This window comes from Mustela erminea, chromosome 11 (assembly GCF_009829155.1).
Source record: "Mustela erminea isolate mMusErm1 chromosome 11, mMusErm1.Pri, whole genome shotgun sequence".
Taxonomy (NCBI): Eukaryota; Metazoa; Chordata; class Mammalia; order Carnivora; family Mustelidae; genus Mustela; species Mustela erminea.
In genome coordinates, this window is record NC_045624.1 from 65276360 (window position 1) to 65304216 (window position 27857).

The 27857-nt window shown below is 40.8% G+C and overlaps 1 protein-coding gene and 1 long non-coding RNA gene across 20 annotated transcripts in view; one reads left to right on the top strand and one right to left on the bottom strand.

Moving 5' to 3' along the window:
• Positions 1 to 22208, bottom strand: part of LOC116568677 — a 29522-nt gene extending 7314 nt beyond the window's left edge. Inside the window, exons 1-4 of one of the 3 annotated variants that reach the window (XR_004276725.1) lie at positions 22079 to 22208; positions 16771 to 16975; positions 4363 to 4457; positions 3899 to 4102 (exon numbers count right to left, since the gene is read on the bottom strand). This is a non-coding gene — a long non-coding RNA (uncharacterized LOC116568677). Of the gene's footprint in view, positions 1 to 3898; positions 4103 to 4362; positions 4458 to 16770; positions 17007 to 22078 lie in introns of those variants that run through there. The other 2 variants (XR_004276724.1, XR_004276726.1) reach the window with 2 other exon arrangements.
• Positions 1 to 27857, top strand: part of ICA1 (islet cell autoantigen 1) — a 141111-nt gene that overhangs the window by 38750 nt on the left and 74504 nt on the right. The gene's annotated exons all lie outside the window — the stretch shown is intronic.

Genomic DNA, 27857 nt, shown 5'->3' on the forward strand with positions numbered 1-27857 from the left:
CTGGTTGGCAGTCAGTTAAGCCACCGACTGAGTTTTGGTTCAGGTCATGATATCATGGACCATGAGATGGAGCCCCAGGTTGACATTGGGTTCTGCACTCAGCGGGGAGTCTGCTTGAAGATTCTCTCCCTCTTCCACTCCCCCTGCCCTGTTTATGCTCACTCACTCTCTAAAAGAAATAACTCTTTAAAAAATTTGAAAATACGATTATTCTGGAAGGCTGGACAATATCACGTAGAATTGTGTTGATTTGGTTTTATTTTGGAGCATGGTTACTAGCTGTATAACGATGAATAAAAACCAAGCCCTTCGTCATTTGGTTTGAATGTTGAAATACTACCCACTCTTAAGTGTCATCAATCTGTTGATTTTGGAAAATATGGTTTAAAGGAATCCTTTCATGCAGAAGTAGCTGAGAGATGCCTTACTCTACAATCCCTTGTGTGCTGGATTTAATTTAATAGCTGAACATGGTGTACTTTGAATTTAGGGAAAGAATTTGTTTTTAAGAAGTCTATATTCAGGGCTCCATCGTCCTCTATATTAGGCGGGACTGTCGCTGAGGACAGGGACCAGATTCATCTCTTCACTTTCGTACCCCAGGGTCAGACTAGCACCTGGCCCAGGTTAGCATTCGTAGAGCGTGCTCCGATTCCAGCCATGCAGTCTGAGGTCCCAGACCCACTGTTTCTCCAACAATAGGGCATTCTGGCCCCACACAACTCACCTTGTGACGTTTTGGAATTGACCTAGGGTTTTACAGTTAAGAAAGAGCGTTATCAGTTTGTGACTTGCTGCTTTCTTGAGAATGAATTTCAATTGTGGAGTTTGCTGTTTGCTTGGAGTTTATAACATGAAATTTAACTGTGAGCAAGCTTGAGTGTTTTGTCCCAGCAGGATTCCATTTTGAACAGAGTCTCCATTCATCTCTCAGAAACATGTTACCAGAAGGAATTTCTGTGTCCTCTGGGAGAGGGGTCCGGCTGTGGGTGGCCCCTTAGGAGTCACTGTGGGAGCGAGAATCTCAGTCTCTGCAGAGCCAGCTGCCACCTTCATGGTTCAGCTGATGAAGCCGGAACTAAAGTAGTATTTTGCTATAAATTCAGTTCTTTGGGCTCACACTTTCTGAGGAGATAGAATTCTAATTCATCCTCACAGATATGATCCCATGGTTGCAGTCTTAAGTATGCATTCATTCATTTATTCATCCTCCCAACAAACGATATGGAAGCCCCACTGCCTGCCGGGCCCATGCACAAAGATACAGTAGCAAATAAGCAGGCATGATCCCTGCCTTCCTGTCCTGTGTCGTCAGTTGGGGATGGAGCAAGTAAATGTGATGCGGTAGGATGGATGGTTGTCTGAGGTGACACATGGTGTCACAGGAGCACCTAGGAGGGGCTTCCTTGAGGAAGTCACGTCTAAACAAGACAGGAGAAGATGAGCGGGAAGGACTTGGGTGGAGGAAGAACACACAGCAGAGCAGAGTTCCGGGCTGAGGGGGACACTTAGGCAGTGGCCTTAGATGAAAGCAAACAGGGCACCTGGAAGGACAACCAGAGTACAAAAGCAGAGCAGGTGTGGGAATGGGGGGGCCCCTACTATGGCAGCTGGACAGGTACACAGGGCCAGACTAGAAGAGGCATCTCTGGGTGGGGGTTAGGGGAATGGAGGGTGTTGAGGCGGGAGGGAGCATCATCACCTTTCTGCTCTCACGCGCTCACCCAGAATGTAAGGTGGAGAAGGGACTGGGAGGACCCAAGCTGTTGGGAAGACATTGGGGAGACATGGGTGCCCCTGATCGAAGGGGCAAGCAGACCAGGGAAGGGTTCTGGTTCTGTTCTGCCCTCTCCCACGTTCCGTAATCGCACCATTTAATTACACAGCTCTTCATTCTTCTTAGAAATGAACAGAATATCAAGATCAAGTGTACTTTCCCTTCCAACCATTGCTTTTCTCATCATGTTTTCAAAGGGCTAAAAACTTTTTAAATAACACACAGTGAGCATGACCAAAATGATGAATGAAAAACTTAAAATTAAACAAAGCAAATAATCTGTTTTCATTCTGGCACCCTTTGAAGCACATGGGCCTGATGACAGATCTCTCAGCAGCAACACTAATAAGCATTTATTAAGTGCCTATATTTGGTGATGGAAATACAAAGAGGTGGAAAAGCTTGATCCCAGCCTTCTAGAAGGACCCTACTAGTCATCTGTTCCTTGTCAAAATTACCGTGATAAACAAGACACCGGGAGAGTGTGGCCATATGTAGCTATTCTCTGAAAGACCAAATAATAGGAAATAGATGAATTTCAATGCGCAGAGCTGGATGGCGTAGGAGCGGTTGGAAGCCCCCTCCTGACAGCGTGATTCACCCTAGGAGGGAAATGGACAGGAGACGACACCATGAAGTATTTTACGAGCAGTTACAACGTGTGATATACGTGCCCTTTGAAGGCAGAGTAAAAGCGTATGATTTAAAAATAGAAGTCAGCTTCTTGTAGCAGATTACATCAGCTTAAGTTGTGAGCTCACAGAAGAGCTTTTGCAGCCTGATGCCCTTGAGAGAGTCCTCCTGTGGTCAATTAAATGTCTTGTTTTTCTTGAAAGTCAGAAATGGGATGGAAGGTAATTATTCTAAATGGAATAAAAGCTGCGTTAGGTGTAAGAAAATAGTTCTGAATCCTCTAAAGAGATAATATGGAAATGTATACGTGGGTATTTGTTATGAGTCGCAGTCCTCATAGACAAGGACAAGGGAACCAGCGTTTTAATGAGGGCCATTTATTAAATGGCTTAATCAAATCCTACAGCATTTGTCTAGGGTTTCATCACCATAATTCAAAAGGGTATCTAAAAGATATTGTAGGAAACAATAGGTATTGTAGGAATGATATTCCTACAAAAGGTATTGTAGGAATGATACACACTGGTATTCTTGGGCTTGTGTCTATTTAAAATAGTTTTGGATTTTGGAGAGCTGCTAATTCACTCTAAGTCCTGTTAGCAAGGAATATGTTAGTGTGAGATGGTTTCTTAATAAATGGTGGGGGCTTAATATGTGGGGCCTTATTTGGGTCATCAGCCAGGGGTGTTCCTGTGTCCCACTGAAGGTTTGGGTCTATAGAGCTTGGTCAAGGACTAGTAAACAGCAGTATTGATGTTAGAGGCTTTTTTTTTTTTTTCCTGTGGACAAAGACTTGGGTTAATTAATTTGACAGTATCATTAATTACTGCTGAAATCATTGGTCTTTGTCAGAGGTCGAGCTCTTTTAGCAATTGAGGGCAGGTCCCATGGGAGCTGGAGACGCCAAGTAATGCAGGAATATCACTGCTCAGCCATCTCCTCATTCTGTGTTAAAAGCCTTTCCTTTTTTGCCTGAGCTATCCATCCAGCTTTCTGGCTTGCACGGGTGTTCTGCTTCAGTTCAGTGCCAAGGGCAGGGCTGCGACCCCCCAGTAAGTTGTGATGAGTGAGCGTGGAGAATTTCAGGTTTGGGTCCACACAATAGACCAACCCTATGAGCCTGTTTAATCAGTGCCTTGACTCCAGGGCTCTGCTTTAATTCATACATAAAAGGGGAGGGCGTTTGACCCATTATCTTTTCTGTCTCTTCTAGGGCTGAAATCCTACACACTGGCTTGAGTTCTTTGATGAGTAAAAATTCCTTTTGTAAAGCTAACATACTCTTGAACCTATCTGTTTCATGACCCTCCATCTTCATTTCCTGTTTTTTTTTGGGTGTGCTTGTTGTTCGTTTTGGTCATTTAACTAGGGAGCCTATTTTTTTGTGGTCTCCAAGAAGATCAAATCAAGTTGTTAACCTTCCCGCTGGGTGGCTGTTTCTTTACCTAAATGCTATAGGAAAGATATGCCATTCTCATATGGCACACGTGGGAAGGGAACAAATGATTATATCCTTGCTTTCATTTTTTAATTTCATGAGATGAGGATTTTGGGGGTCTATGTGTCTTTATTGATTTCCCCCTTGAACTCAGTGAATGGTAAAAGTTAGTTTCAGGTTTAAGCCAAGACCATTTGGAAGAGCAGGCTTGAAACAGATAACTTGCAGACCTGGTGACCAGCAGGCTACTGCTCCTGTTTGGAAACAGAAAGGAGCATGACTTCAGGGTTGGGGTGGTTCTATGCTCTGTCCCCAGCCCTACCTACACCCGCTGTGACAGCTGGGATAGGTCTAGTGAGCCTATGGTAATTTTCTCATTCACTAAAGGAGAAATAGGTACTAGCTGGTCACCAACCTCTTTTCCAGTTGTAACATTATTCTTTCTCTAAATTGTTAAACTCTGGAATTCTTAAGCTTATCTGTAGAGAAGAGTAGACACTGGAACACAGCTAACCTGTCCTTTGTCATTGTAGGGTTTTCCTCCTCCTGCAGCTAAGTACTGGTCTTGTTGAGTCTGCTTGATCCTGTTGTTCTTGATGTAATCTGACTCTGGAAAAGAATACTTCACTCATAATTCTTGGGTATAGGAGAGTGATATTTTTACAAAATGATTCTAATTATTGTTTTTTGTTGTTGTTGTTTTTGTTTTGTTTTGTTTTTTGTTTTTTTTTTTTAGATTTCATTTATTTGACAGATCAGAAGTAGGCAGAGAGGCAGGCAGAAGGGGGAGGGGGAGAAGGCTCCCCGCTGAGCAGAGCGCCCGATGCGGGTCTCCATTCCAGGACCCTGAGATCATGACCCAAGACGAAAGCAGAGGCTTAATCCACTGAGCCACCCAGGTGTCCCCTAATTATCTTTTTTTTTTTTTTTTAAGATTTTATTTATTTATTTGACAGAGAGAGATCACAAGTAGATGGAGAGGCAGGCTTCCCGCTGAGCAGAGAGGCCGATGTGGGACTCGATCCCAGGACCCTGAGATCATGACCTGAGCCGAAGGCAGTGGCTTAACCCACTGAGCCACCCAGGCGCCCCCCTCTAATTATCTTTTATTTAGATAATACTTTTGCAAGGGTTAGAAACCTAATGCACATGGGCCAGCCACCTCTTTTGGTAAGTGACGTTTTATTGTAACATGACCACATGCATTCACTTATATATTATCTCTGTCTGTCTCCATGATATCGTGGAGAGTTGTGTAATTACAACAGAGACTGATCTGCAAAGCCATGATATTTACTTTTTGCCCCTTTACAGAAAAGAGTTTGCTGGCCTCTGATTTATAGGCATTTCTAGTGTGTGCTAAAGTGAGGAAGTTTTAAGAATTTAAAAATGTTTCATTATGATAAAACATATACCATAAAATTTGCCATCTAGCCATTTTAAAGTAGCCAGTTTAGTAGTATTAAGTATATGCACATTGTTGTACAACAGATCTCCTAAACTTTTTCATCTTGCAAAACCGAAACTGTGTACCCATTAAGCATCCACTCCCCATTTCCCTCTACTCAGCCTCTGGTAACTATTTTTCTACTCTCTGTTTTTATGAATTTGACTACTTTAGCAACCTAATATATGTGGAATCATGCAGTATATGTCTTTTTGTGACTACATAATGTCTTCACTTAGCATAATGTCTTCAAGGTTCATCCATGTTGCCTCATAGGGCAGGATGTCCTTCCTTTTCAAGGAATGATCATAATAATTTTAAGGAATAATAATTTAATAATTATTTAAATATTTAATAATACTGTATGCTTATACCACCACATTTTATTTATTCATTCACCAACAGACACATTTAGGGTACTTCCATCGCTTGGCTAGTGTGCATGTGCTACTTATGAACATGGTGTGTGCAAATAACTGTAAGACCTTCCTTTGAACCCCGAATCCATAATGAACAAACATAATAGGCATCTTATAAATGTTTGTATTACCGAATGATATTTAATGCTGCCATTGAATAAAAACAACACTTATGCTATGGAAGTAAGCAGTCATCTGATTTTATCATCCTGGAAGATATTGTGTACACATACTAATTCGTAATTTATATTATCTAATTTCTGTTAGAATAGTAAATATTGCTCTATTAAAAAAAAAACCTGCATAATACCATAAAAGCAAATGTTTTGGTTTAAAATGGATTTTTCCATGGGGGAGTGGAAAGAACTATTTCTTTCTTGAGAGAGGTATCAAATCTTTGCATATGGCACTTCTCCAGTTGTTTGAGGGAAAAGCTTACTTAACTCTCAAGTTTCAGAGTAGACTCTGGACAAAAGTGTGTTACCGAAGTGTGAACTGATCCCATCCAAGATAGTTTTCCTTTTGCCAAATTGTCTGGCTTTTCTTCCTAAGACTTATATGTATTGGATGACATATGCAAACCTGGTTTCTAGAATTTCGTGGATGATAATATACAAAACATAAGAATTTACTGAGTGGAACCAGGAGGTTCCAGATCAAAATTGCCGGCATATAATGAGCCCATTTTATAACAAGGCCTTCTCAGTGCGTTCGCAGCTAGAATGTCTTAGATGGATTCATTATTTCCATGTTTCACCATGTTGTGCTTTTGGCTGCAGGGTCAGAGGAGTGGCTGGGGCCCATGACACACCCTCCCTCCCTCCCCCTAGCCCGACCACAGACTGTTCCATCTGCCTCTGTCTCCTTTTGGTAGCTTCTAAAGAAGGTGTCATTTTAGATTATGCTTAAATGGAAAATACTGTATTCAAGTAGTATGATATACTAGTTACTGTCTCTCTAATTTCTGTCTCCAAGTCTGCCCTATCTGTCTACCCCTCCAGATTACCCTCTTCCTTTTGGTTAACAGCTCAAATATCCTCTTTCAGCTAGTCCTCTTATTCCGTCTTGGCAAACTGGTTGCAAGTCTTACCATCTTCAAGAATTGAGTATGAAAAGACAGTTGTGCCCTCATGGGTTAGCTGAGCACTTTGGTTTTGAATGTTTATGCTTTAGGGATCCATTCCACTATGCTATTATTCTTATTTTATAAAATGGTGGTTTTACTTAGGTACACAAAATAGAGTGCGATTTTATTTAATTTCAAACAGAGGCAATATATCAGCTATCTCCTGAATGCTAATAACTTTACAGTACTGTAAGTTACTTTTATTAGAGTTAAAAATAATTTCCTTCAGATACGCTCTTCTTTATAACCAGAACTTTCAGTGCCGGGGTGGGGGGGTGGCAAAATGATTTGATGATTGTCTGAATTGTCACTTTTACATCAGACTGGATTTTTTAATCGGCTATGGAGAATTAGTATTTCAGAAAGAAAACTACTAAATCACAATTGCTTTGGGAAAAACATGTGTTCTGTGTTGTTTTGTCACCAGGGGATATTGAAAGGTTTTGAGTGGTACTTTTTAAATTATTGGGTTATTTTTTGAGAAACCCGCCCCCAACAAAGTGTTTCTAACAAAATTTATCCAAGTAATACTGACTACGTGATGGAGTCAAAGACTGTTAGGGTTTTACAGGTTCTCCTGTCGCTCAGTAAAACTCAAGAATCTTCTTGCATCCAAGTCCTAAGCCGATCTGTACTTAGTGTTTGAACTATCACAAGAATGAGTTCATAGAAAACTAGTATTTCCATTCACAGTCCTGAAGTTAAAGAAAAAAAAAAAAGACGACATGATTAAACTTGATCTTCAGAAAACTGACATAATAGTAATCTCAGAGGGTGATTAGCCACGGAGGCCCACATGTTATCCAGTGTATGACCTGGTCCATGGTAGCTCTCTTCACTAAAGCGTGCAGTTTTTCCACCAGTTTCATCTCTCGTGTCTCACAGTGACTTCACTTTGCCTCCTTTAGTGAATTTTTAGTGAACAGAAAACCTTCAACAAAAAGCAACTTTAATGTGTATGTGCTTCCCCTTCTAGCATAACATTTTCAGGACAATCCCAGGTATAATAGAAATATCCCAAGGGAAAAAATTCTGTTTCATATTCAACAGTTATCCCACACTTAATCATTACACAGGATGAATGAAATTCATATATGGGAGTCCTAAAATCTTACATTGGCCAATTTCACATGGACTCAGGGAGTCCTAAGAAGAAGCAGGCCCTTGAAAGGCCATTGGTTTAACTTTGACATGAGATTCCCACATGCATTAATCAGGCTTCTGTTGTTCCCATCAAATGAAATATGATTTTAGGGCTTGGTAACACTTCACAGTTGATTGGCTCTTTCTATCCAACTACCCGTCTATCTGTCCATCCATCTATTTAAATTCACTCCCCAGCTGTGATCCTGAGACAACCATTGTCATTTAGATGCTGATTCCTTACTGTGGTTCTTCTGGTGACTGCTGACGTTGGAATAAGGGATACTTCTCAAGATAGATTAATTACATAAACAAATTGAGGGATGGGTTTTTTTTTCCTGCTTTGTTCTTTTAAATAGGGACCCCTTCTCCCCCAGGCCTTCAGAGGTAGGACTCCGCATTCTTATAAGCAAACATAGTTCATGGGTATTAGTTCATGTTCTGAGAGAGGTTCAGGCTGAGAGATTTGGAAAATAACCCACATAGAGGGAAGAAGGGCCATATGAAAAGCCCATAGATTAAAGCATGGGAAATAAATAAATTTATCAAATAGACAGGGAAGCTGAAAAGAAGCTAACAGAGTAAAATTTATTACATTTAGGGCCTTGTTCCCTTTCACTTTTTTTTATCTTAAGGGGAAAAAGATACACGAGAACCTGGGAATAGTGATTGCTTCTTTGGCAGGGGACTAGGTTGGGGGATGGGAGGCGGGGGATGAGAATGAGGTTGGCGTTGTACTGTATGCCCTTTGTGTGCTTTTAAAGCTTGTGTCCTATGCATGTATTATCTTTCCAATTACATGTATAAAAATAATGAAAATTAATCATATTTGAGTGAGAATAAGTAAGATTTGATAGAAGGGAAAATACGGATAGAAAACTCTTAAGTTAATGAAAACAGATGAGAAACCAGGTTTCAAAAGTGATGTCACATGAGCAGCTGAATGAGGAGTTTGGAGGATGAAGTCATTTTCAAGAACCATCTTCAAGGAAGAGCCATGTGAGGTGGTAACGTCACTGAAGAGAAGAAGGATCAAAGGCAAATGCCTGAGGGAAACCCACCAAAATTGAGAAAGAGAAGAATGTTTCTTTTGAAAGCCTTTACTGTTCTAAGAGCAGAGTTATGCCTATCCTGAAGGGTTTGGGGCAAAGGTGAGAAAGTCAACAGATAGCTTTTCCCATCTCTTCTCAACTGCATCCCAGAAGGAAAAAGTTCTCTGATATGCATCAGTGAGAATGTAGAGAAAAATCCTCTCCCAAAAAAGAAAGGGGGAGCTGGGAGCTCTTTCAGAAGGAACAGTCTGCAGAGTTTGGACTCCACATTAGGTCCTTGGAGTTGGGTTGGAGCATCGTATAGGCTGGTATTTGGTCTCTCAACTTGGCGGTTTTCTGCTGGCTTGAATGATGTGTCCTGTGTTCACTGTCCACGTCTAACTTTCACGCATACTGAATATACTCAGACAACATCTTGCTGGCACCACGGTATCTCTCTCAACCCTTTTCTCTAAATCTAGCAGTTTCATTAGTTCCTTTTTATAGGTCACCTTCCAGGTTTTACAAATAAAAACAAAGCATACTTATGTGCCTGTGAGCACCAATTTTGTCATTAAAACTTCTGGAGAAGTAATATCCCTTGTCCTAAATTGATCTCTATCCGCTTTAGCTTCCTCATTTTTATTTTTTACTAGTTTATTTTTAATGCTCTTACCAAGGCCTCCTAATGCTCAAGTTTCAAAAGAAACTGAAATACATGCCGATTCTAAACCACGCATCTTTCTGTGCACACGTTATGGATTGGGGGCCCCTTAACCGAGTGTACCTGTCAAAATCAAATATGACTGGGAAGGCATAAGGGCTTCGTAGCTACCACGACTCCCAGAGACTGGAGACTGTACTCGGGTTCCACCAAGATTTTATCATGGTCACCATAAATCAGTGTTTTAACAAGTTGGAAGCATCTTTAAAGATTTCCATATCTTCCTCATCCAGTGTAGGCAAAGCTTCCTTACCCTCCTTCCCCAAGCCCTGCCAGGAAAAGCCAATGATTTGTAAACTGAAGCTATGTCAGCTCAAGCTTTTATTGGTACTTATTATCTGAGTCTCCGTCTGCTTTTAATTTTAATTCTTTGCTGAAAGAACTAGCTTGGCCTTTTTTTTTTTTTAATTTTTGCACATCTTTCCACTTTAAAAAGCAATAGCTAAAAGTAGTGATGTGAGCCAGACAATGGTTTCCAAAGTTAGCCTCCCTCTTTCCTATCTTTAGTGTATTTTAGGTTTGGGGCAAACCTCTTGTTTTCAGTGTTGACCTACTTGCCTCTCTCTTCTGTTATGTCCCCATTTCTCCCACCATCCTGCAGTTTCAGCAAATAGATCATGTAAGGAAAACAGACATTAAGAAATTGATGTTAGGAAAGAGGATTTTGAAAACAAAATGAAGATTTGATCAACTTTTTCACCCATCCTTTGAGAAATGAAGAATGTATTTTCATAGAATGTTAAACATGAGTTGTGCAAAAGTCAAAATACTGCTCATTTTAAAGATATCTTTTTCTAGTACAAAAGCACAGCAGATATTTAAGTTCTATGCTGAACAATATGATCAGTTTATTTATATGAGATAATTAACATATTTGAATTTTTTCCCAGCCGAGGGTTTTTCTTAGCATTCTGCCATATAGATAGATGTAGCAGCTACTTAAATATGTACACAATGCAGAATATTTCTGATTAAATATTTGTAAAATGCTCTTCAGTTTAAAAAGCTGTTTCATATTCATCACTTGGTTAAAGCTACACAGCAGTCAGCGAGGGCATGAATTCTTCGTCCTGTTTCACAGCTAAGACTGAAAAGGCAAAGTCTGACTGACTTGCTCACAGCCACATACATGAATCAGGATTTGAACCTGAGTCCTCTGAATCCAAACTCAATGCTCCTCCTACCATTTCTGCCCCAAGATCTACCTAATCCAATAAATGGATCCCTTGTGTAGTGAAGTTGCTGTGGGAGAAAATGTTTTTTTTGTGGTGGAAGAGACCCAGCCACAATCTTCCAGGACATTCCACACCTTCTGTTCGCATTTTCTCTGACCTCAAAGGCCCATTTTACTTGTACTCTTCAAGAGTACTGGTATTTTTTTCTTTCTTCTCTCTAGGCCAGTTCATCAATCTGTCTTCTGAACATCTAGTCCCATTTCTACATTCAGCATTTTGCACTTTTCTTCTACCTTGCTCTCCGACTGCCCTTTTGAGGTGGGAATGGCTGGTGTTCAGCGTGGGTTCCTTGGGATCAGGTACCGAAGTCCCGCAGCAATGTACTTCAAGCTCAGAGCCCCATGTGTGAACAAATGGTATAAGGCTCATGGATGGAAAGTAGACATCACAAAGGCCAGCACTCTCTCCAAGGGTCCTATGCATATTGGCTTGTAGGTTTAAAGCCAGGACACTATGCAAAGACTTTGACTCCTGAGAAGAAAGGAATAGACAGAGGCCCTTCAGGAAATAGGGACAAATAGAGAGCACACCTTCGTGATGTTTTCCCTGAAAGACACACATACAACCAACCTTGAATTAGGGCTCTATGGTCTGTGTTGAGAATGAGAATTGCCTAAGAAGCGAGCTGGACATGGAGAATCTTGGATTCCACCTGATGATCCTGTTTTAGGAGGCCTGGGGTGGACCCTAGGCATCTCATTTTCAGCGAGCTCCAGGGGTGATTCCCTTGCTGGGGAATCCCCTGACCAATCTTAAGACGTACTTTCTCAGAGCACCACGGTGGCATAGCTGATGCTTACAATGATGACTAATCCATCAAAAAGCAATTTTTCTCTAACGAGATAGACATTCAAAAGGACAGATGTTTAATGGACAAAGATATCTCATTTTTTAAGTTTTAAAAAATAGAGTAGACTTGAATTATATGGAAAAGCCAGTTAAATGAAGCCACTTGATTCTCCCAGGGGTCCTACTATATTAAGCATTATTGTGCTTTTTGGTAAGCACCATATATGTTTTCTTAAACCCTAGAACCTGGAGATTTGTATACCACAGACACTCAAATATACTTACTTTGCTTATTAACAATCTGTATTAATCTTGCTAATTAAATCATTTTTCCTATTTCCACTAAACCCTCCTTAGTGTACTCCACACTGACTCAGATAACTTGAAAAAGCTAGAATGGAGCCTCAGGTTAGTTATTATCTAGAACTGATTCCTCATGATCATGCTGCTTTGTGGGTGCACAGCAAACAATTCTGAGAATTAATTTATACATGTTCAACACAGGGAATTTTCCAGGCAATCTGGCACTAACATGCATATATCCTAATACGCATGTTAAAAATGACCGCAGCATTACAAATAAATCCCACCCCCCTACCCCCGCATCCTTCCTGGTTCCTGTGGTTTGTCTACCGCCTGTCACTGGTCCATCCACTTAGGACTAGATCAGTCTAAGACTGAGAAGGCTTTACCACCAGGTCCTGCAAAACTGCCGTCATTGTACTGTGGCTTGTTATGGCTAACATTATTCAAAAGAAATAATGTCCTGGCTTTGACGTACTTTCTGTAGTGAGTACCAAGGTTGAGGAAGAGTCACAGATATGAAAACAGTACTGCTCATTTGTTGCAGAATGACATTTCTCTTCTTGTGGGGATAGATGAGAGTCTGTGAAATCATAAATGAAGAATGCCAAGAATATAGTACTTTGGCATTTCTTGACAAATGTCAGCCATTCTTGAGTAAGACAAATAAGACTTTGAAGCTGAATGTAATAGTAGAAATGATAACAGAATTAATAAACACATTACTAAATATTTCTCTTGTGCCAGCATTTTACATAAATAAGCTCATTAAAATTCTTCAAAGGATAGATATCATTATCCCCTCTTGACAGATGAGGATTTTGAAGCTTGAAGAGGTTAAATAACTTTCTTATTGCCACACAGAACATGGACCAGATGGGAAGGGGTTGTAAATGTACTCAGGTCACCTCTACATACATAAGTCCTTATTTTCTAGACCAGAAGTGTTTTCTTTATGAGAATGGATGGTGGGGACTTAAAGATTTATCAGTTAAAGGAGGGTAAATATTCTCCCTTGTTTCAGTTTAAATACTGAATCTACTCCAAATGTGTCTTCCTACTAGCACTAGTTTTAGTCTCTTTGGAATGCTCTTTCACAATTCCATCCTATTTCTCCCCAGGAGGGCATTGGGCTGACTACATCCTAGAATTGGGCAGGGAGGATGGTATTCTTGAAACCACCCTAAATCCCCTGGCTCTTTTCCTTGTCTTTGCTGCAATATGGCTAGTCTGTGCTTGCATGGTATGTCCCTGAAGCCTATGGCTAAGATAAGGCCTGGTCTCTTCCTTGGCTCTGGTAATGTTCTAGGAGCTTCAGCCACCTTTCCTTGACAAATCACCCTAACGGCAACTCAGACTACTTTAGACTCCAGTTTGGCCTTCAAGCCAGGGCCCCTCCCTATCAAGTTCACCACCTGCACCCTCAGCCACCTTCTACTTCTTTCTGCACGTCAGGTGAAATCTTCTGGATTTCTTCCTCTCCATACCCAAGAGCCCAAGGAGATCCTGGGGAGCTAAATTATGCCCTCCGTCATCAGCTGCACTGCTCTACTTGGATGCAGCTGATCCTGTTTGGAGCCAAGACAGGCTTGAGAGGCAATCCCCTTGCAAACCCCCAGCCAGGTAGTGAGGCAGACTACATTTTGCCTTTAATGTTTCCCTCCATGCTGGAAGAGAGGCAGACATGTATATGATAACACCAGTGCCATGAGCTATTCCCAAAGTCCTGGGAGTAGGGAGGAAGTGATTTCTCAGCTATTCACTAATCTGCTTCTTCTGGAAAATTTCCTTTCTCCGTCCTTTCATTTCACCAACAGGCTCCTTTTCTTTCTCAAGCTGACTAGAAGGCATCCCTCAAAAATCGTCATCAGATCCTCTGTCTTTCACTATCCTCAAACTCGGTAAGTGACCTAATACATTGTCACAGGTACAACTATGTTCTCGGTATCAGTCACTGGATCTCATCCGCTAAGCCTAGTTTTTGACTTAAGCTAATGAGACCCCATAGGAAACACTGGTCTTTCACAATCTGCAATCCGCTTGACATGATACTGTCCTCTCCCCATGTTCAGTCTCCTCCTCAGATAAGCCTTTTGTTCTTACAATTTACCTGGCTTTGTTGATGGCCCTACCAGTCTCAAGACTCCAGACTCAAACCTGACACATTCCTTATCTTCACCCCTTTATCCAGTCAGCCATCATATAGCCCACTGAGACTTCCTTCAGAATACTCCTTGTCCTGGTCCCTTCCTCTTGAGTCTCATGCAGCAACACCAGTCTTGGATTTTTATCACCTGGGGCTTTAATCAAAGACCTCTAACAGATATAACACCCCGTCTTTCTTGCCCCTTTCATAGTCTTCTCCTTCCCCCTCCAACCACCATATACAGACACATACGAAATAGTACCTTCTCTAATGGTCTTGATGGTCTTGTCATGCTGCATCTCTGCTCAGAGATCTACTGTGCTTATCTGTTAACCATGTTCCCTGTGACCTTGCCCACTTTATCCATCCAGTGCTGGCCCACACTCCAGTTTAACTGGACCATGTTATCATCAGAACAGGTTGCAGCACTGTTTGGCAGTAGAGATACTAAAGATATAACTATTAATGTGGGGAGAGTCCTAAGGAGCTGAAAACATCCTCTGTTTTCTATAGATTTTATAGCAGTAGGAGGTAGACTCATTTGGATGTTTTAGATGCAGGAGCCAGTAGATGATCTTGTGTCCTCTTCAGATGTGTATATCTGTCCACATGACAGTTGCATCTGGTGAAGGGATCTGGGAAGACTTTTGCTTTTAACCAAAGAGGGAAGTATGCTATCAACCTTACCTGACTGTTGTTTCTAACTTACTAATGAACTGTGCAAGCTTCCTGTAGGTAGAGACTTCATATACCTTTTGAGCAACTTTAAGACCATGCTTTGTGACTCCCTTTGGTACCTTTTATTATTTTTTCCCCTCAGCTTCAGTCAGAAATCTTGTTTCTTTTATGTTTGTTCTGTCAAGCATTTTTATATGCCTGTTTGTGCATTAATTGAGAATCCCTTGTCACCTAGAGAACGATTCTTGTTTTCAAAAGCACTTGTTTTCAAAAACAACATTGTTGCTCCTCTTCGTCTTCCTGTGAATTGAATAAGAAAGATCTGCCTTGTCCTTTTTGCATCTTATGTTGTACCTTCTGTAAAGGCAGAGTTTTTCCTTAAAGCACGGGTCTGGATTCCGGCTTCCCTGAGTCTTCTTGAAAGAGGTTCCCAGGGGCACCTGGGTGGCTCGGTGGGCTAAAGCCTCTGCCTTTGGCTTAGGTCATGATCCAAGAGTCCTGGGATCGAGCCCCGACTTGGGCTCTATGCTCAGCAGGGAGCCTGCTCCCCACTCTCTCTGCCTGCCTCTGCCTACTTGTGATCTCTCTCTGTCAAATAAATAAAATCTTTAAAAAAAAAAAGAAAGAAAGAGGTTCCCAGAGAGGCAGATTGACCCTTCTGTGAGGGACAGAAGCTTGGAAAGTTAATGGGAATGTTGATCAAGGAGAGAATTGGATTTTTAAAAAGGAGATGTGAATTCCTAAGTGCCTTCTCTATGGCAGTATTTGTGGGTTTTGTTTTTTTTCTTTTGTGGGTTTTTTTTGTTTGTTTGTTTTTGTTTTTTACCATTTCACTTTGATTTAGGAGCAAAAAGTTAACATTTGCAAAAAGAACATTCACTTCAAAGATAAATCGACTGTCCACAGAAACTCCAGGCTTCTTTTCCATTCTTTGAACTTCCCTCAGTGGCTTCAGTGACCAGTTATTGAATGTGCCTACTGTGTTGGATACCATGGAAAATAAAACAGATACATAAAATAGTTCCCTCCTCAATTTTACAGTTTGGTTGGGTGGATAATACATACACCTTTAAGAGAGACTGCTTGGTTGCTCGGTATTCAAATGAATACTATGGTCCATGTATGGAATTTCCTTAGATTCCTGTCCCTTTAGAACTTCAGAAGGGGACATGAAGTCCCACCTAAGTTGGGTGAACTTGCCACTTTAAACTAAATTTATATCTATTCAAATTAAAATTCACAATGCCAAGGAGGGAATAATCTCTAATAATAACTACTCACACTCAGAGTGTTCCACTTTTTTTCATCTTTCATTTTATAAGTCATAGTTCCTGTGCCATGACAGCGACATCATAAGGAGCAAAGTAGAGGCTCCCAGAATGTGATTCACACATGGTCTCGTTGGAGAACCGGATAGAACTGGCACAGACACTTTCCTGGCTGACTGCAGATGGAATGCCCCTTTCAGCCAGAGCATGACTTGGTTGAGAGCTGGTTATGAGACTGACTGCATTTACCAGTCAGGATTTCTGCCTGAGAAATAGCAGGAAAGAAGCTTGGAGTTACTTCTGGATTCTAAGGCTCTGCTTATTTGGTGGAAAGAGAACAAGTTAAAAAAGAATCGTGATGACTACCTTTACATGGGACACCTAGAGGCAGTACCAGGTTTTGGAGAAGTGTGTGTATGAGAGAGAGAGAGAGCATGTGCGCTAGAGAATGAGGGTGCACAAGCGTGGGAGTGTGAGAACACACATGCACCCTGAGAATCAGCAATGTAGCTGCTTCCAGCATTTTTCCTGCCTGTCTTTACATGATTATACCACAGTTGGAAACAGGGAGCTATGTTTGTAGTAGATGTTTTAATCCAGCAACTCTCCTCACCAGTCAGCACCTCTGTATCCCATGGCATTTGGCCTGTTTCCTGCATTTTCTTCATTTTTCCAAAACAATCCTGGGGTTTCTCTGTGCTCTGCTTCTGGTGCTTTGGCAGTTTCCATCCTCAGCTTGGTGTAACTCATTCTCCAAACATGTGTCAGTTTCCTCCCATTGAGCACACACGTTGTTAGGCAAACTTGAGGGCACAGAGCTTAATGGGAGACAGCAATTTAAGGAAAACAAATCCTATATGAATGTAAGTGATAGATATAAGTGTGTAGATACCAACATGTAGCATTCCCCAAGGCATTTCCTGACTATCTGACCATCTCTTTATAGGTGCTATTTTATATAAATTGGACAAGCTAGCTACCTTAAACTAGCTACTCCCATTAATATAGCTTTCAACCCATTGAAATAATGGAAGAAGAAGAGTAGTACTAAGTTCACAGGTGCCATTAAGTGTTCGCATTCACTCACTTAACAAATGTTTCATGCCCCTACTATGCACAGCACCAGGGATACAGTGCTCAGCAGAACAGGCATGATCTCTGCCCTCAGGGAACTAATAGGGAGATGGAGATAGACATACAATAAGTATTTCATACTGAGGAAAACATAACTCAAAAGAAAATTATTACACTCTGGAAGTGTGTGACTGGAACCTCGTTTAGACAGGAAAAGCAAAGTTCTGCGTTTGGTCACTGATTTTAGCTTAGAGCTTGAGGATGCAATGGTGACAGCCAAGTTTCAAGGGTGAGCTCTGTATGGAAATTAAAGAATATGTGAAAGTCCTGGGGTGGGAAAGGGCTGGGAGGAAAGAGACCCAGCTTATGGGAGCAGAGTCAGCGAAGGGCAAGAGCCAGGTCATGGAGGACTTTGTAGAATGGGTAAAGGTCTTAGAATTTAGGTCCAGGTATCCTGAGAAGCTATTAAGAAAAGGAGTGAAATTATCAGATTTGTGTTTTTAAGTGGTTATTCTGTCATATTTTTGGATGTGTACTAAGAAGTGGGTGAGGAGGGGAGTGGAGGACAAGCATGGATTGTGAGAAAATATTAACGTAGCATTAAGGTGACTAATGATGGTGGCTTGGACAAGAGTAGCAATAATCAGAGTGAAGGAAGGTTGAGGCACCTGAGATCTGCTTTGGGGTTAACATGTATGGAAATGGTGAAGGCTTGCCAATGGGGAGAGAAAGAAGAGTTGAGGATGGACCCCAGGTATCTGGCATAGTGGAGAGAGAGGTAGCATTTACTGAGCCATGGAAGACAGGATAAAAGGCAAATTGGAGCGTAAGAACACTAACTCATTCTTCGAGTACATTAAGTAGGAGTTGAGTATGAGATACTTCCAAGTGGGTTTGTATATTTCATTTTGGAGCTCCACAAAGAGGACTAGATAAGATATTTATGTTTAGGATTTGTTGGTATCTGTGACTGATAATGCATGAGAAAAGATGTAATCCCCTAGGAGAGGGTTTGGAATACAAAGACAAAAAGGACCAGAATTTCAGCATTTAAGGGTTAGGTATGGGAGAAACCAATGAAATGAAGAGAAAGCAAGATTATTTGGTGTCATGGCAACCAAGAAAAAAAAATGAAGTTATTTCAAAGGAAGAATCTGTCCACTCTGAATTTCCCTACTGTTATGTAAAGTATGAATACGAATAAAAGGTCTTTCTGGATTTAGCATTAGACAAAACCACTTTACAGAATTATTGAATAAATGTGCATATGTGGAAAGAAAAATGGGGAGACATTAGGAAAAGGGTTTATGGATGTGGGAACATCTCTTTGAGAAGCTTGGATGGCAAGTAGAGTACATGGAGGACAGAAGCCTAAGCCTGATTTTTCCTGATAGGGGACACTAAAGCATGTTTGACTGCAGGTGGGAAACGGGAGGGAGGCAGAGTACAAAGTTAACAGAGAGAAAGGGCTGTCATGGTGCTAGTGGGTCCTTGTGTAGACGACTAGAAGGATTGAAATACAGAGCCCACACAAAGAGAGAAGTCTTTAGTAGGAAGAGGAAAGAACAGGAGAGTGAGGGGAGCAGGCAATGAAGAAATAGTGGAAAGATTGTGGATCTGGTGGTAGGAAAATTAGGGAATTCTCATACAATGGCTACAGTTTTTTCCTTGAAGGATCAGAAATAGCCATCCCCTGAGAATAAAGTGTGGGGGGAGGGGAGAGTTGGGTTTAAGAAAGTAGGACAAAGCATGACATATTTGACTAAAGGAACATTTAGTGGCTTGAGGCCCTAGTTGGAGGTAGTCATTAGAGCCAGTGTGTACAGCTGTGCCGGTTGTGTATTGCACAAGCTTGACATACCTAAGAGGGGTGCTGTTCACATCATAAGCATAGATTTGTATATGTTTTATGACAGGTTAGTGGCAGAGAGCAATAAAGTATCTTATTCTTACAGAACCAGAATACTTCCCAACAGAGAAGTGTTTTGAGGAAGGGACTGCTTCTTTTAATTCACACACAGGCACCGTAATAAGATTCTAATATTGGCACTCATGCAGTTATAGGATAACTGCAGTCAGTCCATGGGTGACTTTTCCTCAGCAGCATGCAAGTTACTGCAGGCACAGACATGAGAAAGTGGGTGATTCGATTCATCCATTCTAGAGTTTTCTAGGCAGTTATGACACGAGTAGAAACAAGAAATGCTGTGATAGGAGCCAAAGAGATGATGCTCGTATAATATGAGGAGGAAAATGAGGCAGGAGATCAGTGGATCTGAAGGATCAATGAGAATGAAGCTCTGGCTATGACATTGGGGATTCCTGAGAAAGTGAGTCCCAACGGTAAGAAGCTGTAATCAGAGAGTTTGCTATTTAATGGGTGATTATGGAGGTAGGAGGTTTCTGGGAAAGTCAAGGTCATTGTAAAGGAAGAGAAATTATGCTGATATACTTAGTATTTAGTCAGTGGTATAAAAAAATACCTTGTGTATTTTCCTTTAACTGACAGTATACTCAGTCTAAAGTAGAAAATAATGTACCCAAAATTAAAACATGATTATCTCAATTTTCTGCATGTAAGCTCCAAAATATTAAAATAGAAATTAAGTAGAAACCATGGTCAGTGTTTTAAAATACAGTTTTATGTATATGTGCTTTCTCAGATGTTGCTTAGCCATTTCTTGGAAATTGCTAAGATGATTTTAATTATTTTGCTCTTTAATGATCTGAAAAATATTTCAGCTCTGTTATTTTGACATATTAGTAAGGCTTGTTTTAAAAATAAGACCTGTATTGGTATGTCTAAGTTAATGCCTAAGGATAGGAAAAGGTAGTATAGAGGCTCAATAAATTATTTTTGAAAGTAGACTAGCACACTGGAAAGCTACTTAGATGGAATAAAATACCAATTACCATGAATACAAAAATAGCAAAATAAAAACAGAAACAAAAAACAAAACCTTCAGAGTTCACAACGTATTTTAAATAAAGGCCACTTTAGCAATAAAGTTATGGCTTAGAATAGACATTTAGGGTACATTTAAGCTGAAGTCTGGGAAGTGTGTAAAAATATTGTCTTGCATTCAAGAGGGATCAGAATAGTAACCTCCAATATGTCTTGTGACTGTATCTGGGATACAGACATATCTTGTTTCTCCCTAATATTCATGTTCACTTGAATGGATATTTGGATGCTGTTTCAGTTACTATGGCTGAGTAAATTACTCCAAAACTTAGTAGCATGGAACGGCCATTTATCATGCTCACAGATTCTGTAGGTCAGGAATTCAGACAGGGCACAGAAATGACCCTTGTGACTTCCAAAGCAAAGGACAATACAGCTTCAGACTGGCTCCTTTTTTGGGGGGATGCTTGCCCTTAGAACCTAGCCAACAACCAGCATCAGCCACTAGACATGTGGGCAATTTGGGCTTCCTCACAGCATGGTAGCATCTTCACATAAAGAACAAGTTGAAAGCTGCATTGCCTTTTGCCTTGGAAGTCACACAGCATCCTTTCTGCATTCTATTCATTAAGGCAGTTAGTTACAAAGTCCCTCCCATGTGGGCTTGGAAATACTGCTGTGGCCGTTCTTACAAAATACATTCTGCCATGTATACCTATCTATTCCTTTAGGAATTTTTCAAAGATATTTCCTGACATCTATTGGCATGCCCCTTTAAAAATATATCATTTGCTGAATTTGTGGTTGCAAAAGCTCTGCAAAATGAAAGAACCTCAGGTGCAGACAGGGTCAACCCTCTGAGAACACCCAAAGAACAGCTACCTCTCCTGACTAATCCCAAACCTTCATAACCCCTCTCAACTTAATCCTTTACTCTCACTCTGAGCTCGTAACCTTGCCCTCTACCTCAGTGAGTACTACTTGCTTGCTTTCCATGCCCTTCTCATCAAAACTTAAAAAAAAAAAAAAAAAGAGTCTCCACTTACCTCTTACAGTTCAACTCAGATGCCCAGATACTCCCCTGGAATGTATATGCCTTCCCAAAGTCCAAATTCTGTCAAGTTGTTCCCCCCACCCCCCAAGCTTTATCTTAAGGAACTTCTTCTGTACAATACTTATGACATTGACCACTCCCTCCTGCTTCAAACTCTGTGACCTTGAACCTGATAATCTATACCTTAGTCTTCTTCCAATCTTTGCTGTCTTTGACTGCCACCTCCTCCTTTGCCTGCCATATTAATATTGGACTTTCCCAGGGCCCCATCCTTAGCTAAAAGCCTTTGTAACTTTCATGCTTTTCCTGGGTGACCTATTCATGTTCCTGATTTAACTGTGGTTGACTCTAAAATCTCTCCTTATTGCTAGTGTAGCCTCTGCCTCAAACCTACCCAAATATGCCTGACTTTCATGCACAGAGGGACCAGCACTTTAAATACAGGGCATCGAAAACTGATCTCATCTCCCTATGTCCCTGTCTTACCACCCATCCCCACACCCATGACAGCTCACTTCTTTATTCTCACTGAAAGTAAAAACTTCAGAAATACCTGGATACCTTACTTTCTTGTACCTTCTACACCTAACAGATCATCAGATTTGTAGATTTTGACCTCCTGAATATTTCCCAGATCTCTATCTTCTGTAAGCCTACTATCTCAGCTCTCCTTCAGGCCTTGTGACACTTGTCTGGACTACCAGTCTCTGAGGGCCTCTCTGTTTCAAGCCTGCCTTCCACACAACCAGTGTGATCTAAATGAAACCAAATTCTAACCACATCATGTCTCTGCACAGTGGCTGCTAAGGCCACAGGATTGAGTTCAAGCTCCTCAACATCCCACAAAGCCCTCTGTGGTTTTGCTTTTGTCCAAATCTAGGGCCTTACCTTACACCACTTCCAGCCTCATATTTTATGCTGCAAAAACATCAAGCTGCTTGGCTTAGTTTCCTCCAAACAATGAGCTGTTTCTTACACTCGTATTGTCTCCTCTGCCAAGAGACAAGGCTGAGGTCAATACCACTTCAGCAGGTAGGCGGTTGAAACTGCCTCGGCCTTGAAACAGAGAATAGAAATATGCAAAGGAAGGGGTGTGGAGTAGCACAGTGTGTAGGGCAGGATGGGTGGATGTTTGTGACAATGGGTGACATTTACTCAAACCACATTTTCTGCCCTGGGCCATTAGCTTGTATTCTACTTCCATATTTTGGCTTGCGGTATACCACAATCAGTATTGTTTGTCACATGCACAACTTACAGAAACTTTAAATTTCAAAAAGAAAATTCATAGAAATATGCCATTCCAGAACAGTCCTCTCCTGATAAAGTTACATCTTACAGCAGACATTTTTGGTGACTGCTCTGACTACCCCTGTTCTCCAGCTGCGGATACTCAACCAGCTGCATTAGCATTACCTAGGAACTTGTTAGAAATGCAAATTATTGAGCCCCACCTTACACCTATTGAACCAGAAACTGGGGGAATAGGATTCAGCAACCTGTGTTTTAGGTACTTTAGTAAGAGCCTCCAGGTGACGCTGGTCTAAGTACAAGTTGGAGAACCCATAGGTCTAAGACAATCTTGATTATTCCATCCTCTCTGTCACTACATCTAGTTCTAGACATCTAGACATCTATACATTCTAGTTCTAGAATGTATATAGGTAACCACATTCAGGTTTGTGAGAGGTAAAAGGAAGTCAGGTAGCTGGGAGTCTTCTGGGAAAAGTGTCCTTGCTCCTGAGAAGGATACTCAGAAAAAGATCACTTCTGTACTTCTCTGGATGTTATCACGTCTGGATGTGACTCTTGTAAGTGCCTCAGCCTTATTGGGAGCACGAAGGGTGCCAACTAATGTTAAAGCCAGCATGCTAAGAGTAGCCAACCAGGAAATTGGAAAGAACTTCAAAGAACCATTGAATTAACTGACTTTCTTAATTATTTTGTTCTGCTTGAATCAGTTGTCTGATGCTTATTTAAAGCAATAATAAAGGGACACCTGAGTGGCTCAGTGGGTTAAGCCGCTGCCTTTGGCTCAAGTCATGATCCTGGGGTCCTGGGATCGAGTCCCCCATAGGGCTCCTTGCTCAGTGGGGAGCCTGCTTCTCTTTCTGCTCAGCCTGCCACTCTGCCTGCTTGTATGTGCTCTGTCTCTCTCTGACAACTAAATAAAATCTTAAAAAAATAATAAAACAGTATTAAAAAAATTTTATGCAGATACTTAATCTTTATTTATGTGTCTGATATGTTCACCCATAGACATCATCTCTGCTACAGGCATTTTAGCCACAAACATTTTCACCACATAACTAACTGACCACAAGGCAATTTTGCCATAAAAGATAAAATCATGAAAAATAAAAGAGGGGCATAATGAAAATGTATATATACAAGGTTCTAGGCATGTTTGCTCTAAGCATCTTGGCAGTAGACATCTTTACCATAAACATTAATCTTTATATATATTACTTAAAAGGATATTCATTAATAAGACATAATGAAACATGAAAATGAATAATAAGATTTCATCATGAAACAAGATATTTGAATACATTCAAAGTGTATAGTGTAGATTCATGGCAATACTGCACAAATGTCTGATTTTATTTTGTGGATTTGTACCTAAGCACTTATCTTCAGTCTTTTATTCATAGTATTTTACACATATTTTTCTTATTGGTTTGTTTATTGATTTGCCTCCTCACTCAGCATCTCACTTTTTTTTTTTTCTAAAATCTCTTCCTTCATTAAAAGAGGTATCAGTTTACAAATATAGGATGTGTGCTTTGTATTGTGTTGTGAAAGCCTTCTGTGCCACTCTTCTTGGCATCTTGTCATATGCCCATTGATAGACATTCCAAAGTTTGTAGGAAATGTGGGTTCAAAACTCTGCTCTCTTTACAGACCATCATGAGGGCTAAGATTTATATAATACAAAAATGGGAGTACTGCATCAATGGAGAGGTAAATCAAACTGTCAACCAGTTATTTTTTATCTTTTATGGCAAATTACCTATAGCCAATTAGCTGTGCAGTGAACAAGGTTTTAGCAAAAATGTTTACAGCAAAGATGTCTATGGCAAAGATGATTATGGCAAAAGTACCTAGAACCCTTTATATATACATGCATTTATTTACACCTAAAGTTCTTCCTTTGTTTCTGTAGGTGACAAGTGATGGTAATTACTTACTATGCTAATGAGGTTTTTTGAAATTAATGAAACCTGGGTGTCCCACTCACTTCCAGAATACAGTGGTTATGCTTCACTGTAACAATCAAATAATCATGTTCCAAGTCCTTTCCTATTTTTTCTAGAGATAGAGGACATTCTCAGGAGACCCTGCTCAGGCACTCAACAATCCCTCAAGAGTGCTGTGTTTCTCAGTTCTCGTGTGACTATTACTTGTGTCCTCAGTCAGCTGTCAGCCCCCAATCTGCCAGGCCGCTTTCCGCATCCCTTATCATCCTGTAATAGAAGAAAATTACAGTGCAGATGCATGAATCCTCGAATCTTTCAGTATTTCACTAGCTGAGTACTTTCAGAGTCCACTTCTGGAGGATGACTCTCTCCTCCATACTCAGCAGGTCCCCATGTCACAGGAGACAGCTTCACTCTGTCACCCAGGAGTGCCAGTGGCCCTGTCTTGTGCAGAAGTAAGGTTCACAGAGAAGATGAAAGTCTTCCTGGTCTACAAGGGAACAGCCTTAGAGAGGCAGTTCAGGCACTAGGAATTCACTTCACGGGCTTGCCAGCTGGGGAGCCGCGGAAGAGATGGCTCTGCTGTTTGTCCAGGAAAGCTGAATCTAGACATGGTTGATAATGGTGCTCACTTTAGCAGACAGCATCCACAATGTGAAATTTTTGCAGTTTCTAGGTGAGGCCCTTTCTTGAGTTTGCCCATAATTGGGAGAGGTATTTTGGCCTTCAAGAAGACTGAATTTTGCCAATTACTGAAATCCAAATAAATATCCAGCTTTCTAAACAACTGAAAAAAATTGTTACTTTTTTACCCTTTATACTTTACAAGTTGTGTAATTTATAAGGCAGGGTTCTGTGGCTCCACCTTCTCTCTCACTTTTGCCTCCTTTCCAGAATATGTTCTTGCTTTGCTTCTGTATAATCAAAGACCTATTAAAGTTCTTTTCCTGAAAACAAAGAAGCAATGTCTCCTCAAAGATGAAATCAGACCTTACTTTCAAGGTTGTTTCCCTTCTTTTTGCTATCAAGGCTTTCAAAAACATGGAATTGAGTTCTTGCTGATAAGTACTTTACGCAAGGACAGAACGCTGTCTGAAGAGTGGTAGTCATGGGGATAGGAATACAGAGGAACTTGGAAATGAGACAGCTATTGGAGCTACCATGCCAGGCCTTTCAGGGAGAACAATGCAACCAGACCTCAGAGATTCTAGAGCTCAGGGTTTGAAAACTGGCTAATCTCATCTCTTCCTCGGCAGACAGAACTCCTAGATTCTTAGTTGAATGCACCGCCGTTCTCTGAGTCGGTGTCTTACTTAGTTCGCCACTGCTTAATTATTTCTTTCCATGTTCCCTAGTTCACATTTCCAGGAGAGACAATTTGATTGGGCTAGTTCATCAATGTCTTTTGTGTTTGAGCAGAGCTCTTTATACCAGATGACCTCACAGGTCATTGACCCAGATGGAATGACTCCCTTGGGTCAGGTGACAACCCAGGGTCTAATCAGCTGTGTTGACGGAATGGAGGTAGGGGTGAGGGACAGGGTCACAGGGTAAACTACAAAGCTACTCCTCAGGGAATAGGCAAGGGCTGCTCCTTTAGCAGAGGTTGTGGGTGGGGCACATGGCCTCAGAAGAAGCCTGTGGGCCTGCCAAAGGCGGTGATTGCAGGATAATCAAGTAGTACAATGCAGTCTTTCCTACAGGGAACATAAGGGAAGTCTGACTTTTTAAAAAAAAATTTTTTTAAGATTTTATTTATTTATTTGTCAGAGAGAGATTGAGAGAGAGCATGGCAGAGGGAGAGGGAGAAGCAGACTCTCTGCTAAACAAAGAGCCCTATGTGGGACTTGATCCCAGGATCCTGGGATCATGACCCAAACCAAAGGCAGACGCTTACCGTGTGAGCCCCCCAGGCATCCTGGGAATTCAGACTTCTAATTCTTAATAAACATCCACATTTTGATCTTCATCTGTAAAATCAGACAGTCCATCAGCATGATTTCTAAGGACCTTCTATTCAGGGCAGATGCAAGTTTTACAAGTTTAGGCTTACATGTTTGGAACTCTCTTTAGGAAAAAAAAAATACAAAATTAGGTACAAGGTCTTAGAAGGGGCCATAAAACTCAAGCTTTCTTAGTTTCATATGTAAATCCACCTTTGCTTCTATTCTTAAATTCTGTGGTTTCTTTCTGGTCATTGTTTTGAATTCTGCCTACCTCTTGTCCTCACAGCCTGAGGCCCTACTGATGAACCCCACACAGGCTGGTTTTTAGCTTAATTCCCAAAGAACGTGTGTTCCCCAGAGTCCCTTAAATAGACTGTAGGCAATTTGGTAGTTTAAGAGGGCAAAAAAAATTGGTCCACAAGCATCTTAGAAGTATGAAGTATAGTGGTATTATGATACTGAAATTAATTTGCATGATTTTTGTAGAAATCTCGTTACTTTCTAAATATTCATTCTTCAAGGTACATCCATGCCTTAAAGATAGAGGTGGTTTATCTCAGCTAATGTACTTTCAGGCTCTGGAATTGTTGCTTCATGTATTATTGAATTTGCATGGGTTATTATCATTGCGTGCACTATAATTGCCTGTTCACACATAGGGATTAATAACTCCAAAGAGATTGCAGGGTAATGTAAAATTTGAGGTGAAAATATTGATGTATTAACTCAGAATAACTTTATAAATGTTAACAGTAAACAACACTCCAGTAGCGGGCAGGGGTGGGGAGTGGGGTTTATAAATGTATATTTGCTGAGCTTGGATTTCACACAAGTAACCAAAAAGGAAAAGTTCTAAAAAGAAGTATGGCCTTATTGAAAAGCTGTGTTTCGTTGACTCATTAATGACTTGTCACTAATGACAAAGATGAAACCTTGTCAGGTGGGGGCAATAAAAGTTGGTTTTCTTTCATGACATTTTCCACAAAATGTCCAATGACATCATGAAACACAATGATGCTTTCTTTCTAGTATATGGTTAAATGATTTTATTAGCAAAAAAAAAAAAAAAAAAAAAAAAGAATAAGGAAATGAGAGAGGTAGCATTGTGAGTTGCTTTCAGAATATTAGTTGCTGAAAGAGTACAGCTTCTCATTTCTGGACCAACAAGGTAGGGACCAGGTTTGCTCAAGAAGCCTGGACAGTGGTGCAAATGCCTTTGTTATTTGGGCTTACTCTTTGCCAACACCTGATGATCCATTATTTGGAACAACTTAAAACCATATGTAAATACTTCATTTGACTATAAAGGAATGTTTTCCAGAGTCCAGTGTAGCAAAAGACCGTATTGGAATTCACTTGCCATCATCCCCCAAGCAGGCACAGCTTTCCAGGTTTTCAGTGGAAATGCCAGTCAGTCAGCCGGTCAGCTGACCATGGTCTTCAGTCACAAATTTTGATAGTGTTGGTTTATGCTCAGTCTGAATAGGAAGACTCCATTGTCTTAGCTCCTCCTTCTGTTCC